Source organism: Canis lupus, chromosome 3 (genome assembly GCF_003254725.2).
Source record: "Canis lupus dingo isolate Sandy chromosome 3, ASM325472v2, whole genome shotgun sequence".
Taxonomy (NCBI): domain Eukaryota; kingdom Metazoa; phylum Chordata; class Mammalia; order Carnivora; family Canidae; genus Canis; species Canis lupus.
The window spans coordinates 29,341,467-29,358,192 of record NC_064245.1 but is presented as its reverse complement, the minus strand read 5'-3'; the positions used below and the strand labels follow the sequence as shown (position 1 = coordinate 29,358,192).

Genomic DNA, 16,726 nt, shown 5'->3' with positions numbered 1-16,726 from the left:
GCTTCCCTTCTATTAAAGACAATGGAAATACCCCAAGCCCTTCCAAAGAAGCCTTTATGCTTCCTTCCAAACCCCCGTCTCCTTGTGCTGGTAGCATCTGAATGAGTCAAAGGTCATCAGTTAACCATGGGCTTTGTCAGGAACGTGGGACTGAGGCTGCCAGGCTATGTACTTGTTATACATCAGAGCTGGCCTTGGTGCTCACACACACAAAAAAAGTTTAAGTTTAGTTTATAGGAAATTTGTCCTTGATTTACCTAACATTTATGAATGTCAGCTCTTACCTGCTTTTCCCATACCTCCATCTGTTTCTTTTCTTCTCTGGATTTTTATATTGCCATTTGTATCTTGTCTTTGGCTAATAGATGAGTCTACGCTGAAAGACAGGTGTTCTAGGAGAGTGGCTTCAGACACTGCTTAATTAGTCTGTCTTTTTTTTTTTTTAAGATTTTATTTATTTATTTGAAAGAGAGCACAAGTAGGGGGTGAGGAGGGGCAGAGGAGAGAGAAAAGCATCCCTCCCTAAGCAGGGAGCCCAATGTAGGGCTCTATCCTAGGACTCTGAGATCATGGCCTGAGCTGAAGGCAGATGCTTAACCGATTGTGCCACTCAGGTGTCCCTAGTCCGTCTTGTTTTATGGCTGGATAAATTATGTCAGATTTTGTAGAAGGCTTTGGAAAATAAGTTGTAGAGGAAAATGATGAAATGAGACATTTAACATGACATTTTTAAGGTCATGATTAGCCTTTTCATTAAAAAATAATCTATAATCTCTTCCAGAATTGCTAGTAAAGGCTTTTAACCTTTGTGGTTTGCCTGCCATTTGCTCAAGTACATGGTATATATAGGGAGATTCTTAAATTATAAGCAGAATCATGAATTTAGGATTGTGAATAAAGCTGACTGCAAGTAAATCTATTCCAACATCGTCTCTTTGCAAGGCCTAAATATGTGGTATTCTATGCTGCTTTTCTTTTTTTAAAGATTTTATTCATTCATTCATTCATTCATTCATTCATTCATTCGAGACATAGAGAGAGAGGCAGAGACATAGGCAGAGGGAGAAGCAGGCTCCCTCTGGGGAGCCTGATGCAGGACTTGATCCTGGGACGCCAGGGTCACAACCCAAGCCAAAGGCAGATGCTCAACCACTGAGCCACTCTGGTGCCATCTATGCTTCTGTTATTAAAGGGAAGGCACTTTGGTGATTACCAGGAAGAAACATCAGGGAAGGATGGAAGTATAACTGGTCTGCAACCCTGGAGACCTCAATGTTATCTCACTGTGACATCTTACCTGTGTATGATTTTGAACATATCCCATATCCTCTTAGGCCTTATTTGGCAATCTGTAAAATGAAAGAGTGAAAGAGGATGATCCTTTGGGAGCCTTCCAATTCCCAAATTCTTGGAAATTATCATTTACTAGGAGGTAATATGTGGAAGAATATTTTGTAATAATACAAATAAGGGGATCCCTGGGTGGTTCAGTGGTTTAGCGCCTGCTTTCGGCCCAGGGCGTGATCCTGGAGTCCTGGGATCGAGTCCCACATCAGGCTCCCTGCACAGAACCTGCTTCTCCCTCTGCTTGTGTCTCCGCCTCTCTCTCTCTCTCTCTCTCTCTCTCATCTCTCGTAAATAAATATTTTAAAAAATAAAAAACAAATAAAAATGTAAAGTAGTTCTTGATTTTCTGTGGTATTGGGATGGGGGGAGAGGGTAAAGGTAGCTAATCTAGAAATTGACGTTTGTGTTTTCATGTAAGCAAGTCAGATGTTTTGGGGCTACATTTTGATGCAAGCTAAAGAAAAAGTTTATGCTTTGATGATGCAGCTTATGAAGTTAGATTATAAATGTAAGGCACTTACTTAGTTTCTGGCTCACTGTGGGGCTCAGTAAGTATTTTCCAAAAGAATGAATGAGATATCATCATCATAATATATATCTTTTATCAAATGCGTGCTGTGCCATGCACTGGAGATCCACGCATGAATAATACAGACTGGCATCTGCCTTCCCAGGGTTATGTGTTATTGCCCCTTAGTTACACATGGGAAAAAGGAATTTCAGATTTGGTGTTGTGTTAAAAACCTTTTACCGAATAGCAACATTGGCAGCTTTAGTTCTCCAGCATCCTGCATTTTGTGCCAAGGAGCAGAATAATCTTCCATTTACAAAGATTTTTTTTTTGTTTTTTGTTTTTGCATTTTAATGATGTGTTAAATTGAACACCCACTCACCAAATATCTGTGAGTCCTAGTTGTAGCAGATGGCAATGGGTGTTGGGTGCTGGGATACACCTGCCACAGCTGATCATTTACTGGTTCTCTGTCTGTGGTTGGATGGAGTTTTCATCTATCTCCTAGGATCCTCTTGCCCTGGACAGTTTGTGGTTATGGTGGCAAAATTATTACATGATAAATATCATGGGATGTATAAATAGAGGAAAAGGGATGGGAATTGAGAGTCTCAAAGATATTTAAAGGTTCTAGCCATTTATATTACTATAGTCTGGGAAGGCATTTGGTGTGTGTTATGTGATGCAGAGTCACTGGGACAGTTTTCCTCTCCCTCCAGCAAAGAAAACACTTCTTTCCCCAGACCTTCAACAGCATCAGGGATTGTCATTGTAAAGTCTTTGGAATTTGATGAGCTAAATTAGAATCTAGTTTTGATTTACATTTTTGGATTGCCAGCGAGGCTGACCATTGTTGCATAATCTTTACAGCCTGTTTGAGTGTTTGTTTTGTGAATTGCCTGTCCTTTAACTCTGATAGAAGTATGGCATTCTTTTCTTTTATACATTACTACTATTTTTTTCTCAGTTTCTTTTGTATTTTTATTTTACTTTTTAAATATTCATTTTATTAGTAAAAATCTAACAATCATTTCTTTCAGTGTTTATGTCTTTGATGTTGTTCTTAGCAAGGGCCTGGAAGGCCCTTGAATGATGTATTCATCTATACTTTTTCTTCAGTGTTCTTATGGGGTGGTTTTTTTTCTCCATTTAAAATTTTAACCCGTCTGGACATACTTGTTATATGTGTCATGAAGTATGGAGCTAACGAAAATTTTCTCCATATGTTAATCAGTTATCCTATCATTCATGATTGAATAATTTACACTGTGCACACACATGTGTATATGAATATATTTATATATTTCATTCCTAGGCTTTCTGTTATCTTCCATTCATCTCTGTTGTAGAACCATGATGTTTTGTAGTTTTATCTTTGAAGTCTGTTGCTCCATCTCTCAGAGCAAAATAATCAGAACTTTTTCTTTATAATTTAGTTACTAGTAGTGATTCTTCTACATGGATCTGAGAAACATTTCACAAGTTAGAAACTGTTGTGCTAGGATATTTATAGTAATTGATGTTTTGATTAATTTAGGAGAGACTTGATGTCTTTTTAATGCTGGCTTCCCATCCAGGAAGCAGTATAGCATTCCATTTATGTCAGTCTTCTTTGATGCCCCTCAGGTAGTCTGGAGTATAGTATTGTATGCCATGTGAAGGCAAAAGTTCTGAAGTAAGAGAGTCTAAGTTCCAATCCAAATCAAGCCTTTTACTTAGCTTATATAACAGTGAGCAGTTTTTTCCCCAGGACTGGAATATAGTGGATGCTCAGTAAATAAATGTATGTTGATAAGGGAAACAAAAGCAAAAATGAACTACTGGGACTTCATCAAGATAAAAAGCTTCTGGACAGTGAAGGAAACAATCAACAAAACTAAAAGGCAGCCTATGGAGTGGAAGAAGATAATTGCAAATGTCATACGTGACAAAGGGTTAGTATCAAAAATCTATAAAGCACTTATCAAACTCAACATCCCAAAAACAAACAGTCCAGTTAAGAAATGGGCAGAAGACACAAATAGACACTTTTCCAAAGAAGATATCCAGATGGCCAACAGACATATGAAAAGATGCTCAACATCATTCATCATCAGGGATATACAAATCAAAACCATGATGAGATACCACCTCATAACTGTCTGAATTGCTAAAATTAACAACACAAGACACAATAGGTGCTGGCAAGGATGTGGAGAAAGGGGAACTCTGTTTTACTGTTGATGGAAATGCAAACTGGTGCAGCCACACTGGAAAACAGTATGGAGGTTCCTCAAAAAGTTAAAAATAGAGCTATCCTATGACCCAGCAATTGCATTATTGGGTATTTACGCAAAGGATACAAAAATACAGATTCAAAGGGGCACATGCATCTCAATGTTTATAGCAGGATTATCAGCAATAGCCAAACTACGGAAAGAGCCCAGATGTCCATCTACTGATGAGTGGATAAAGAAAAAGTGGTTATATATATATATATATATACACACACACACACACACACACACAATGAAATATTACCCACCAAAAAGACTGAGATCTTGCCATTTGTAGTGACATGGATGGAGCTAAAATGTATTGCTAAATGAAATAAGTCAGAGAAAGACAAGTACCACATGATTTCACTCGTATGTGGAATTTAAGAAACAAAACAGATGATCATATGGGAATGGGGAAAAAGAGAGGAAAACAAATCATGAAACTCTTAATGATAAAGAACAAACTGAGGGTTACTGGAGGGGAGGAGAGTGGGGGGATGGGCTGGCTGGCTGGTGATGGGTTTTAAGGAGAGCACCTGTGATGAGCTCTGGGTGTTGTATGTAAGTGATGAACCACTGAATTCTACTCCTGAAACCAATGTTGCACTATATGTTAACTAAAGTTTAACTAAAAATTGAAAAAAAAATGTTTGCTGAAGAAATGTTTGAATGAAAGACTTCATTCTTAAATTTCTTTGTTTTTGCTCTTGTAAATAATCATTCTTGCCAGTAATTGGCATTGTCAGTTTTTTTTGGATTTTAGCCATCCTAACAGGTGTGCATTGGTATCCTCACTGTTTTTATTTGCAATTCTGTAGTGACAAATGATGCTGAACATCTTTGCATCTGTGTATCTTCTTTGTTAGGGTGTCTGTCCAGATATTTTGCCCATTTTTCAATTGGATTGTTTGTTTTCTTATTGTTGAGTTTTAAGGGTTCTTTGTATATTTTGGACACAAGTCTTTTATTAGATAAATGTTTGAAAATACTTTCTCACTATCTGTGGCTTAACTTTTCAGTCTTTTCACAGACTCTTTAAAGCAGAAGATTTTAGTTTTAATAAAGTGCAACTTAGCAGTTTTTTCTTTCTTGGATCCTGCTTTTACAGTCTCCTTTTTCTTATCCCTTTAATTCTCCTCATGAAGGAAGACAGAGAGCAATAGTATTAGTGAACCATGTTAACTCACAAGGAGCATCTTTTACAAAGCAAAGTATCCGAGTCTGTGTGTAAACTGCACAGTATGAGTGGTCGGGACCAAAGCACCGGTAGTAACCAGGAGCTCCCGGGAAGAAACGGCTGGAAGCTGGAAGGGCTTCTTGTTCTGAGGGCTAGTGGCCCAGGCCTTGCCCGTGAGCACTCGTCACAAGAAAGGGAGGGTAGTCTTACTAGGAGTGGGGGGCTTGGAGAGTTGGTTTGAGAAGAATAGCCGAAGTGGAGGGTGCTTCCTGGGCTCCGAATGGCAGACAGGGAAGGCGTCCAGGAACAACGCGCTTATAAAACAGACGAGCTTTGTGCCCCTGGACGCCGCCGAGTAAGCATCGTTCAAGTCTCCCCTCCCACCGCCGTCATGGCTAAGTCCGAGTCTCCCAAAGGACCTGAGCAGCTGCGGAAGCCCTTCATCGGAGGTTTGAGCTTTGAAACAACCGATGGAAGCCTGAGGAGCCATTCTGAGCAATGTGGTAGTGAGAGATCCAGACACCAAGCGCCCCAGAGGCTCTGGGTTCGCCACGTAGGCCACCGTGGAGGAGGCGGACGCAGCCATGAGTGCAGGGCCACACAAGGTGGATGGAAGAGTGGTGGAACCTAAGAGGGCTGTCTCGAGAAGATTCTCACAGACCTGGTGCCCACTTAGCTGTGCAAAAGATTTTTGTTGGCGGCATTAGAGAAGACACTGAAGAACATCATCTAAGAGATTATTTTGAACAGTATGGGAAAATTGAAGTGATTGAGATCATGACTGACCGAGGCAGTGGCAAGAAGAGAGGTTTTGCTTTTGTGACATTTGATGACCATGACTCTGTAGACAAGATTGTCATTCAAAAATACCACACTGTGAATGGCCACAGCTGTGTGGTAAGGAAAGCCCTATCGAAGCAAGAGATGGCTAGTGCTTCATCCAGCCAGAGAGGCCGAAGTGGTTCTGGAAACTTTGGTGGTGGTCGTGGAGGTGGTTTTGGTGGGAATGACAACTTTGGTCGTGGAGGGAACTTCAGTGGTCGAGGTGGCTTCGGTGGCAGTCGAGGTGGTGGTGGACAGGGTGGCAGGTGGGGATGGCTAGAACGGATTTGGTAATGGTGGAAGCAACTTTGGAGGTGGCGGAAGCTGTAACGATTTTGGCAGTTACAACAATCAATCCTCAAATTTTGGACCCACGAAGGGAGGAGATTTTGGAGGCAGAAGCTCTGGCCCCTATGGTGGTGGAGGCCAATACTTTGCCAAACCATGAAACCAAGGTGGCTGTGGCGGTTCCAGCAGCAGCAGCAGCAGCCATGGCTGTGGCGGAAGGTTTTAATTACTGCCAGGAAACAAAGCTTAGCAGGAGAGGAGAGCCACAGAAGGGACAGGGAAGCTACAGGTTACAACAGATTTGTGAACTCAGCCGAGCAGGTGGTGGCAGGGCCTGGCTGCTACAAAGAAGACACGTCTTAGACGTGTGTATGGGCAAAAAACTCAAGGACTGTATTTGTGACTAATTGTATAAAACAGGTTATTTTAGTTTCTGTTCTGTGGAGAGTGTAAAGCATTCCGGCAAAGGGTTTTGATGTAGATTTTTTTTTTTATGCACCCATGCTGTTTGCTAAATGTAAATGTCTGATCATGATGCTGAATAAATGCATCTTTTTAAAAATGTGCTGTGTAAAGTTAGTCTACTCTGAAGCCATCTTGGTAAACTACCCCAACAGTGTGAAGTTAGGATTCCTTCCGGGTGATGCCAGGTTCCATTCGAAATTTATTTGCAACCTGCCTGGGCATAGAAGCCATTGTCTCCACAAACCTTCGTGTGGTTGAACTGACAGTTAATGTATTGTGACCTGGAGTTCACCGTTAAAAGGGTCACCCAAGCGAAGTCCTGGAGTTTATTTGGTTATTATGGTTGTTGGCACATCCTATGCAACATATCTAAATTGAATTATGGTATCAGATAAAATTATAGATGGGATTAAAGCTTGTGTATCATCCATTATCATGTATAATCAATAAATGATTTAATATTCTCAAAGAATATATAAAACAGAGACAAAGCTGCAACCTAATATTTCAAAATTAGGTAAAAGAAATTACAAAGCAGTTGAAAGCTATGAAAGAACAGCAGGAATCCAAATTAGAAAAACACAGATTAAATGATAAACAACAGAGATATGAAAAAGAGAGTTAATAACTCAGAAGTGAGGGGGATCCCTGGGTGGCTCAGCGGTTTAGCGCCTGCCTTTGGCCCAGAGCGCGATCCTGGAGTCCCAGGGTCGGGTCCCGCATCAGGCTCCTGGCATGGAGCCTGCTTCTCCCTCCTCCCGTGTCTCTGCCTCTCTCTCTCTCTCTGTGTGTGTCTATCATAAATAAATAAATCTTTAAAAAAAATTACTCAGAAGTGTAGACCTAAAAACAAAAGAAATTTTAAGGGGATCCCTGGGTGGCTCAGCGGTTTAGCGCCACCTTTGGCCCAGGGTGTGATCCTGGAGACCTGGGACCGAGTCCCACATCGGGCTCCCTGCATGGAGCCTACTTCTCCCTCTGCCTGTGTCTCTGCCTCTCTCTCTCTGTGTGCCTCTCATGAATAAATAAATAAAATATTAAGAAAAAAAAACCCAAAGAAACTTTAAGAAATGAAAATCCAATGGAAGCACTTAAGAATAAATAAACAATATAGAAAGCACTGTAGGCGGGATCCCTGGGTGGCGCAGCGGTTTGGCGCCTGCCTTTGGCCCAGGGCACGATCCTGGAGACCCGGGATCGAATCCCACGTCGGGCTCCCGGTGCATGGAGCCTGCTTCTCCCTCTGCCTGTGTCTCTGCCTCTCTCTCTCTATCTGTGTGTGACTATCATAAATAAATAAAAATTAAAAAAAAAAAAAAAAGAAAGCACTGTAGGGGAAGAAGTTGGAAAAAAGAAGAAAAAACAAATGAAAGGGAAATAGAAGATTTAAAAGAAAATAGAGATGTGGAATATAGGCAGAGTATATCCATACATATAGAAGTCTATGAAAAAATGAAACTGAACTTCATAGAGTTCTGCTATGGGGCCTTCCTCTGCTCAGCCACACCTGTAAAGAGATTGCTTTTACCCCTACGGTGTTCCCTTGTCCTTGTCTCTGAATCTTAAATATTTTTGGAAAAGAAGAAATAAGATTGTGGGTGTTGTTCCATTGACTTTTGATATAAGCCCCAGTAGAACCAGAGGGCCAGGGCACAGTGGGAACTTGACTGCTAGTGTGTGAAATCTTAGAGGAGGGATCACAGAGCCCTGGGGATACAATCTCAGGGACAGCTGTCTTGCATGCTAGCTTTCTAATAATACTGAGGTTTTAATTGTGTAGTGTTTAACTGAAGTCCTACATTTTTAGGATGCGAATTGTGGTTTTTATGAATAACTGTTCAAAAATAATTGTTTATGCCAAATAAGCCAAACTCTTTAAAAAAATGGGCATTTGCATTTTACACGTGACTTTTCATGAATATAATTTAATTTTTTAATTTTAAAATTGTTCTATTTTACCCTTTTTAATGGTATGACTTTTCAAAACATAAAAAGGCATATTGTACTAAATCGATGCAGAGAATGTTCCATTTTCTCATCCTTTCTTCACTTAATAAAATATTTAATACTTTACACTTCAGCAATCTATCATTAATCTATGAGCAAGTTTATCATTTCTCAAATGAACTTCTGGCTAACAACTTTCCTGGTCGGGTTAAGGTAGTGGAGGTGAGAAGGAAGAGGGGATGAAAAGAGGCAAAACTTTAATCTTCAACATTAAACAGCAACTTTATTTTCCCAAATTTCTGTTCTAATAGATCACATTGATAAAATAAGATTAAAAAGTGTAAATATAGAGAGGGAGTTTGGAACACAAAAGTGCAGTTTTTATAATTTTCAAAGCCTTTAATTTTAAAAAAGCCCACTAGTGACATGACTTTGCAAATGTTTAATTAAGAGTATTGACTTCCTAATATATAAGTTTCAAGTACTAAGTATTTATATACCATTCGCATAAAGTAGATATTTCAAAACCACCTAACTCTCCAAATGAATTACTTAATTTTAAATGGGCTTTGTTTTTAATTGGGAATCAGAGCTTAACACTGATTCATTAATCCTGATGTCCATGTGATCCCTGGACTCAGGGATTGATAGTTGCCTTTTATACGAGTGTGAGTGGCCCTGACACACGAGAGTCAAGAAAGCACACGTGGTTGAATTTTTGGTGCAATACTAGGTGTGGTGAAAAATACAGTTGTTTCAGGGTCCCTGGGGCCCTAGTGTGAGATTGTCCTGGAGCTGAGCAGGGGAGACATTTTGCTATTGGTTCTCCAAGGCAACTCTAGCTTATCAATGACAAAATTGAGAACAGAGGCTGTATGGATAATTGAAATCCACAGGAAACCTCAAACTCATTTTTTGGCAGATGGTTTCTGTTCCCTTGCCCATCCAATCTATCAGAACTGCTGACCATGTAGCACAATTGACTGATTTGAATATCACCCCCTTTAACTTTCTCTTGCCTTCATTTAATGTTCATGAGAAGGCCTGCAGCAGGCTGGAAGAGCATCAGAAATGCCTGGGTTTTTCCACAATCTGGATAACTGCCTCCTGAATAATTAGAGATCCACTGTGCTTTGTTCATCCTCTGTTACACAATGTAATTGTAAATGCTAAGCCATCCAGGCAGTTTTATTATCAGTAATATCCCTAATAAAAGGAAGGAAGGTATTTGAGGGATATCACGTTTTGCGGTTGCCTCTAAATTCCTCTGCTTTCCAGCTCAGACTCTGGATTTGACCTTTGGAATCTGGGATCAGTGTTATCTTTCTACACACTAAACCTAGTGATCCTGGCAGAAGTGTCACGTCTGTAAAGCGGGTGCCTTGGTTTTCGGACTGCACGTGTAATGTAAAGCCCTTTGACATCATAGTATCTAAGTGCAGTTAGGGTTTTTTGGTTTTCTTTTTCTTTTCTTTTTTTTTTTTCCTTCCAAAGCCAGTTTTCTATAAGGCTTCCTTGTGCTTACCTCCTTCGGGGTTCACCCATTTAATAGATTGTATTCTTGACCATTTTTTCCCTTTTTATTTCAACCTCCAATTGGTATCAGAATTCTTTTCCCATGGCTAGGGTGTCATACATTGGCAAGTTGAACCTAAATAAAATTTAAAAAATAGAGGCATTACTTAGTTCCGGGCCTTGCAGCAACACGGTTTTTCCTTCTCCTGCACAGGAGACCTTGCCGCAACCATGTTACGCCAGACCATCAGTCAGGCCAAGAAGCATCCGAGCTTGATCCCCCTCTTCATATTTATTGGGGCAGGAGGTACTGGAGCAGCGCTGTATGTGTTGTGCTTGGCATTGTTCAATCCAGATGTTAGTTGGGATAGGAAGAATAACCCAGAACCTTGGAACAACTGGGTCTCAATGATCAATACAAGTTCTACTCAGTGAGTGTAGATTATAGCAAACTGAAGAAAGAGGTCCAGACTTCTATCATTAATGTTTCACTATAAAGCTGCTTAGAATGAAAGTCTTCCAGAAGCCATCCGCACAATTATCCACTTATCCAGGAAGTATTTCCCCTCTAAAAGCACAAAATCGTGTTGGTGTATTGTGTTGGGGTTTACACTGAATAATAAATATCTGAAACTTGATATGTGTCACTATTTAGTGCTGAAAAACTTCTCTGAACTTTAGAGTATAGGAAATAAACTTAGAATTTAAGGGAAAAAATAAAATTAAAAAAATGATAATTTCTTTCATCTGATTTCTGGGGCAGGAGGGGGGGTGCCTCCCCCATTAGGCCATGCTGGCCACTTTTCTGTGTTAGGAGCTGACAGCACCCATGTGTTTAGCCTGAGGATGGCCTCGATGGCCCCTATCCTTTCTTACTGCAATGTTTTCTGGGCACAGTGTGATGGATGATACTGTTTTCCCCTTAGCTGAGGGTAGCAGTGATACTTGTTGAGAAAGAATAGCCTTGTTGTCCATTCCCCAGTCATTGAGGGGGTGGGTGGGGGGCATTGCAAGACAATGCTGGAAAGCCCATCACAGTCTCATCTTGTGCATGAGGCCATGTCTCCCTCCTTGACTGACAGCGTGTTGGCTGTGGCATAGGCTGTACATTCTGCTCTCCCACTTCATTTGGCCTATGCTCATCTTTCAAACAGATCTTTCATTTAATTATAAATCACTTTTACAAGTTTTACTTAGTTTCTTTGCATAGCATTTTAAGACTTTTCTAGAACAAATATTAGTGAATATATAAGAGCATGGCCTTCTAAGTAAGGTGGGTCTGGGCTTAAATCTCAACTCTAGCCCCTTGGGTGAGGTGCTTAACCATGATAGAATTTTAAATCCTTTTTTTTTTTTTTAATTATTTATTTTAGAGAGAGTGAGAGGGAGTGCAAGCAAAGGGTGGGGGGAGGAAGGAGAGAAAGTCCCAAGCAGCTAATGGGGCTCAATCTCACAACCCATGAGATGACTTGAGCTGAAACCAGGAGTGGGACGCTTAACCGACTGTGCCACATGGATGCCCCAGAGTTTAAATTCTTCAGTGGTAAACAAGTGCAGTCGCTGTGACCATTATATGCTGATGCTTGGGGGATTCATAAGCCCCTTCATAATGAGGCACAGAGCAGTTAATTTGAACAAGGACCCCTGAGTCCCAACCCACTTTTCTAGGATTTCATTTTACTGAGCTTCAAGGAAATTTTATCCATATTTTGAGGAATTTTAAATATACTACCTTGTTTTACCAAATAAAGATTTTATAGTAAGAAAGAAATAGTATGTGTTGGTTATTTGTATAGTGGTTACTGCTCAGTTAATGTTATTTCAAAACTAGAAAATAAACTAGAAAATAGACTTTTCCAATAAAATACATTATAACTTTTTTTTTTGAAGTATTTAGACAACAGATGAGGGAAATAATTCAGTAAATACCTATATAGTCATTACTCACTGCTTAATAAAAAATAGATCATGAACAGTAACTGAAGGCCCTGGTAGTTCCTTCCCTAAATATATCCCCTTTTCCTTTCGACCAGTGGGACCTTATGGCTTAAATGGGAATTTATAAGCTTTTCTCTGTACTGTTATAATATTCCTACACTATATTCAGTTATTTATTTGCTATTTATTTTTGAAAGAGAAAGAGAGAGCCTGAGGGTGGGGGGAGAGTGGCAGAGGGAGAAGGAGAAGCAGACTCCCTGCTGTGCAGGGAGCCCAACTGGGGGGGCTCCATCCCAGGATCTTGGGATCATGACCTGAAGGCAGATGCCTAACCAGCTGGGCCACTCAGGTGCACTATATTCAGTATTTTAAATAATTTAAAACTTTAAGTGGTATTCTGAGGTATTTTTCTAAATCCTTTTTTTTTTAACTTGACATTTGTGAGATTCATCCATTTTGAATGGGTAGCTCTTAGTTGATATATTTTTCATAGTATAATATTCCATTGCATGGATATTCCTCAAAATACTTTTTTTTCTGGTGATGGATGCTAATGGATTATGGATTAGGCTGTCTCCAAATTTTTGTTGAATTTTGCTCCAAGTATTTTTGTAAATGCCTTCTTATCCTGCAGAGAAACCCACAGGTATCACATAGGAGCTGGATTGTAGGATAAATGCTTGTCTTTATTAGAAATTCTCAATATTTTTCAAAGTGGCTGAACCAATTTACACACCCACCAACAGTATAGGAGTTCCTGTGAGTCAACCTTCTGGTTGATACTGTTTAGCATCTTAATTCTACCATTCTGTTGCTTTTTTAAAAAAATGGCTGGGTATGACATAGTATCTCATTGTAATTTAAAATTTACTTTCCTGATTACTAACGATTGAGCATCTCTTAATATTTATATTTCCTTCTCTGAGTTCTTTTTCCCATCTTTGCCCAACTTCCTTTTTGGTTGTCTTTTCACTGATTGTTTTTAGACATTTTCGTTCTGGTTACTAATACTTGATTGTTTCCTGATTTTTATTTTATTATCTCTTGGGCTCTCCCTCCCCCCCCCCCCCCGCCCTTTACTGGAGTGTCTCTTGCTTTTGCTTTGATTTTTTAAGAAGATTTATTTATTTATTTATTTATTTATTTATTTATTTATTTATTTATTTATTTTTAAACAAAGATTTTAATTATTCATGAGAAACACAGAGAGAGAGGCAGAGACATAGGCAGAGGGAGAAGCAGGCTCCATGCAGGGAGCCCAGTGCAGGACTCAATCCCAGGACCCCAGGATTACGACCTGAGCCAAAGGCAGATGCTCAACCACTGAGCCACCCAGGCACTCTTGAATAGAAGTTTTAAATTTCAAAAGTCAAGTTGATGTCTTTTACAGTGGTATATTTTGATGAGTAGTTATCTGTATGTATTGGGATGAAGCATCATGCTGCCAAATGAATGTACTCTTCTAGTAGAACATGAAAGAGAGCACGAAACAAAGCTGGTAGATCTGTCACCCACTATGAGTATCTAATGAATATGAATAATCTTTCATCTGTTTGTAACAGATCTAATCATTTTTAAGTTGTTATTTGGAGATACTGGTTTGGGGAAATTATCAAATATGAAGGATTGAATCTTTTTCTTGCCTAAGTGATCTTGTGATTTTGGAGGGGGTCACTGGGTGGGTTTTGATGCCATTCACAGGGTAAGGACTCACTTGATATCAAATAAATTAATAAGTAATTGAGTCTGCTGTTGACAACAGACGTGTCTGCTCAGGATAGACCAGTGGTTCTCAACCCTAGTTTCACCTGTGATTTTAAAATGCTGATTCCCAGGCCCCATCCTTAGAGATTCTTATTCTTGTGGTTTGAAGTAGGACTTGGGCATTCATACATATAATAAGTCCCAGGTACTTGGAACATGAAGCATAGGCTGAGAATGTCTAGGTGAGAGAATTGGCAGCAGGACGGGGACGGGTGGGTTGGAACCACCTACGGGGCACTGAAAGGTCTGGGGCTGCAGAGCAGAGCAGGTGCTCTAGGGTGGCTGGAAGCAAAGCAAAGGGAGGGCTGGAGGCTAGTATGAGGGCAAAGCCCACTGCCAAGGCCCCATGGCTGACAAAGAGACAGAAGAAAGCATGCCAGAGGGTGGGCGGGGGGGGGGCATAGAGTGGGGGCCAGGATGAGGCAGGGATGTGCAGCCTCATAGTAAGTGCTGCAGGTATGGGCCTATGAAACAGGCAAAAGTAGGGGCACCTGGGTGGCTCAATTGATTAAGCATCCAATTCTTGATTTTTGACTTAGCTCATGATTTCAGGGTTGTGGGATGGAGCCTGGCATTGGGCTCTGTGCTCAGCGGGGAGTCTGCGTGAGATTCTCTCTCCTACCCCCTCTGCCTCCCTCTACAGGGGTGTGTGTGTGTGCACGTGCATGCTCTTGAAACAAAAAGGCAAAAGTCAAACACAGACTTTGCTTGCTCAGAGGAATAAAGAAAGATTTTTGGCCTGGGAATGGAGGGTGGACAGGGGCACCTTGAGAGAATTAATCACTAAAGCCAGAGCCAGCAGGACAGCAGGCAGAGTTGATTAACATATTTAAAAATGCCTTTTTCTGAGCCCACAGCAGATCCCTTTTGTGATCAACATGACTTACCATGGAGTCGCCCCTCCCTCACGGAAGTGAGGTCACACTTGCCCTGGGTGGTGTGCATATGTACACTTAGGTGAATTTTCAGTACTGCTGAGGGTGGAGAGGAAGGGGTTCCAGATATGAAGTCCCTGAAGGGGGAAGACTCAGACTTTGAGCTTATTCTGTGGATGACTGAAGCGAAGGAAGCCCGCCACGCTGGCCCAGACACCCATGTACGTACATACCTCACTTGTTTCTCCTTAGCCCTAGTGGCAGCCCTGCTCACAGTAGTACAGACTACCAGGACCTGAGCAGGGATTGCTGGGTACTGGATCATCTCTGTAGCAACACCAGTATGAAGTCCAGAACCTCGTGGCAGAAAAGCGGTCAGAATTCTCTAAATTCTAGAGCATAATGGAAGAACGTTGTACTGGGTGTGTCTAGGGGGAAAAAATCAAGTTTCAATTCCTGACTCTGTTACTTAAAACCCACATGGTTTTAAGCAGTTGAATTCAGTTTCATTTATTTATTGACTACCTTCTAGACGCTGGGGATAAAACTGTGAGGAACACTCTATCTCCTAGGAAACTCGGTCTTGCCCAGGGGAAGCTAACTAAATGAATAATACAACAAGTAACTGTGCAGTAGAGTAGGGTGCTGAGGAGAGCTATTAGGGGCGTCTTGGTGCAGCTGGGCTTGGACAACCCTCAGAGGGTGGGGGCACCGAGCAGCTGCTCGAGGGGCGGGTGTGCTGTGCTGGGCAGATGGGGTAGCAAGGGCTTTCTAGGTCAACTGCTTTTCTTCCCGAGTTCTCACTTGCTTCCTTTTTGAGGCAAGCTCTGAAACCTTAATCCAGGTTCTCTAAGAAAACTCCAAAAGCCGGAAATACCCAGAGATGTGGAGGTCACCAGCAGGGAGTGTGGTGCAGTGACAGATGAATTAGCCTGAACTACCTTGACTTCTTTCCAGATTATGTCTTCTAGCTACCTGACCTGACCAGTCGATTTTCATCTTGGACTTTGTTCTCCATTGAAATAGGGCCAAGCTGTGTGGGTTTTTTTTTTTTTTTTTTTGTCATTTTCGTGTTCGTTATGACATTTTCCCCACTTAATTTCACTGCTCTAGTTCCTACTCATAGCACTGTGTGTTTTGCTAGGTCTGTTCTTACCTATCCAGAAAGTAGACAAACTATATGTTTGATTTATTCCCCACCCCCAAGTCCTAAATTGGGTCCTGTTCATTTTCCGCTCAGAAATCTAAAATGTGGTTGGTGCCTACAGGAAAATAAAAGGGGTTGGGTGGGGGTGAGGATGGTGGCACATACCTTCCAGGAATTGACCTCAACCCTTCCAGTCTTCATTTTCTCTGCCATTGTACCTTTGCCTTCTTATCTCCATGCCTTTGCTTCTGTTGTTCCATATATCTGGAATTTCTTCTCCCAAGCCAGTCTCTTGTTCTTTATGACCTATTTGCCTTCATGAAACATTCTTGATCTTCCCACCTTGAGAACCAAAAGTACTCTCTCCTTCCTCCCATCTTTAAAGTTTGAGGGGAAAATATCTATCAGCCAGAATTCTGTATCTCATTAAACTATCAAACAAAAGTAAGTGAAAATCATTTGTAGACCAGCAAAGACCAATGAGTTTGCCACTCACAAACTTTTTTCATTCAGAATGAAAAGCTACAGATCCAGTCACATGGGCAGGAACCTGTGTTGCTAGCTTGAGATTAGCTGAAGTGAAGGTATTTAAATCAGAGAATCAGCAAATGCTACAAAATAGGACTTTTTTTCATAGAGAGCCAACTCACCTGAATCTGAATCGGTTACCTT

General features: G+C 40.9%; 1 protein-coding gene and 2 pseudogenes across 7 annotated transcripts in view; all 3 read left to right on the top strand.

Moving 5' to 3' along the window:
- PDE8B (phosphodiesterase 8B) overlaps positions 1–16,726 on the top strand; it is a 265,665-nt gene that overhangs the window by 101,556 nt on the left and 147,383 nt on the right. The window lies entirely within an intron of this gene.
- Positions 5,075–7,462, top strand: LOC112653206 (heterogeneous nuclear ribonucleoprotein A1-like; annotated as a pseudogene).
- Positions 10,556–10,980, top strand: LOC112653207 (cytochrome c oxidase subunit NDUFA4-like; annotated as a pseudogene).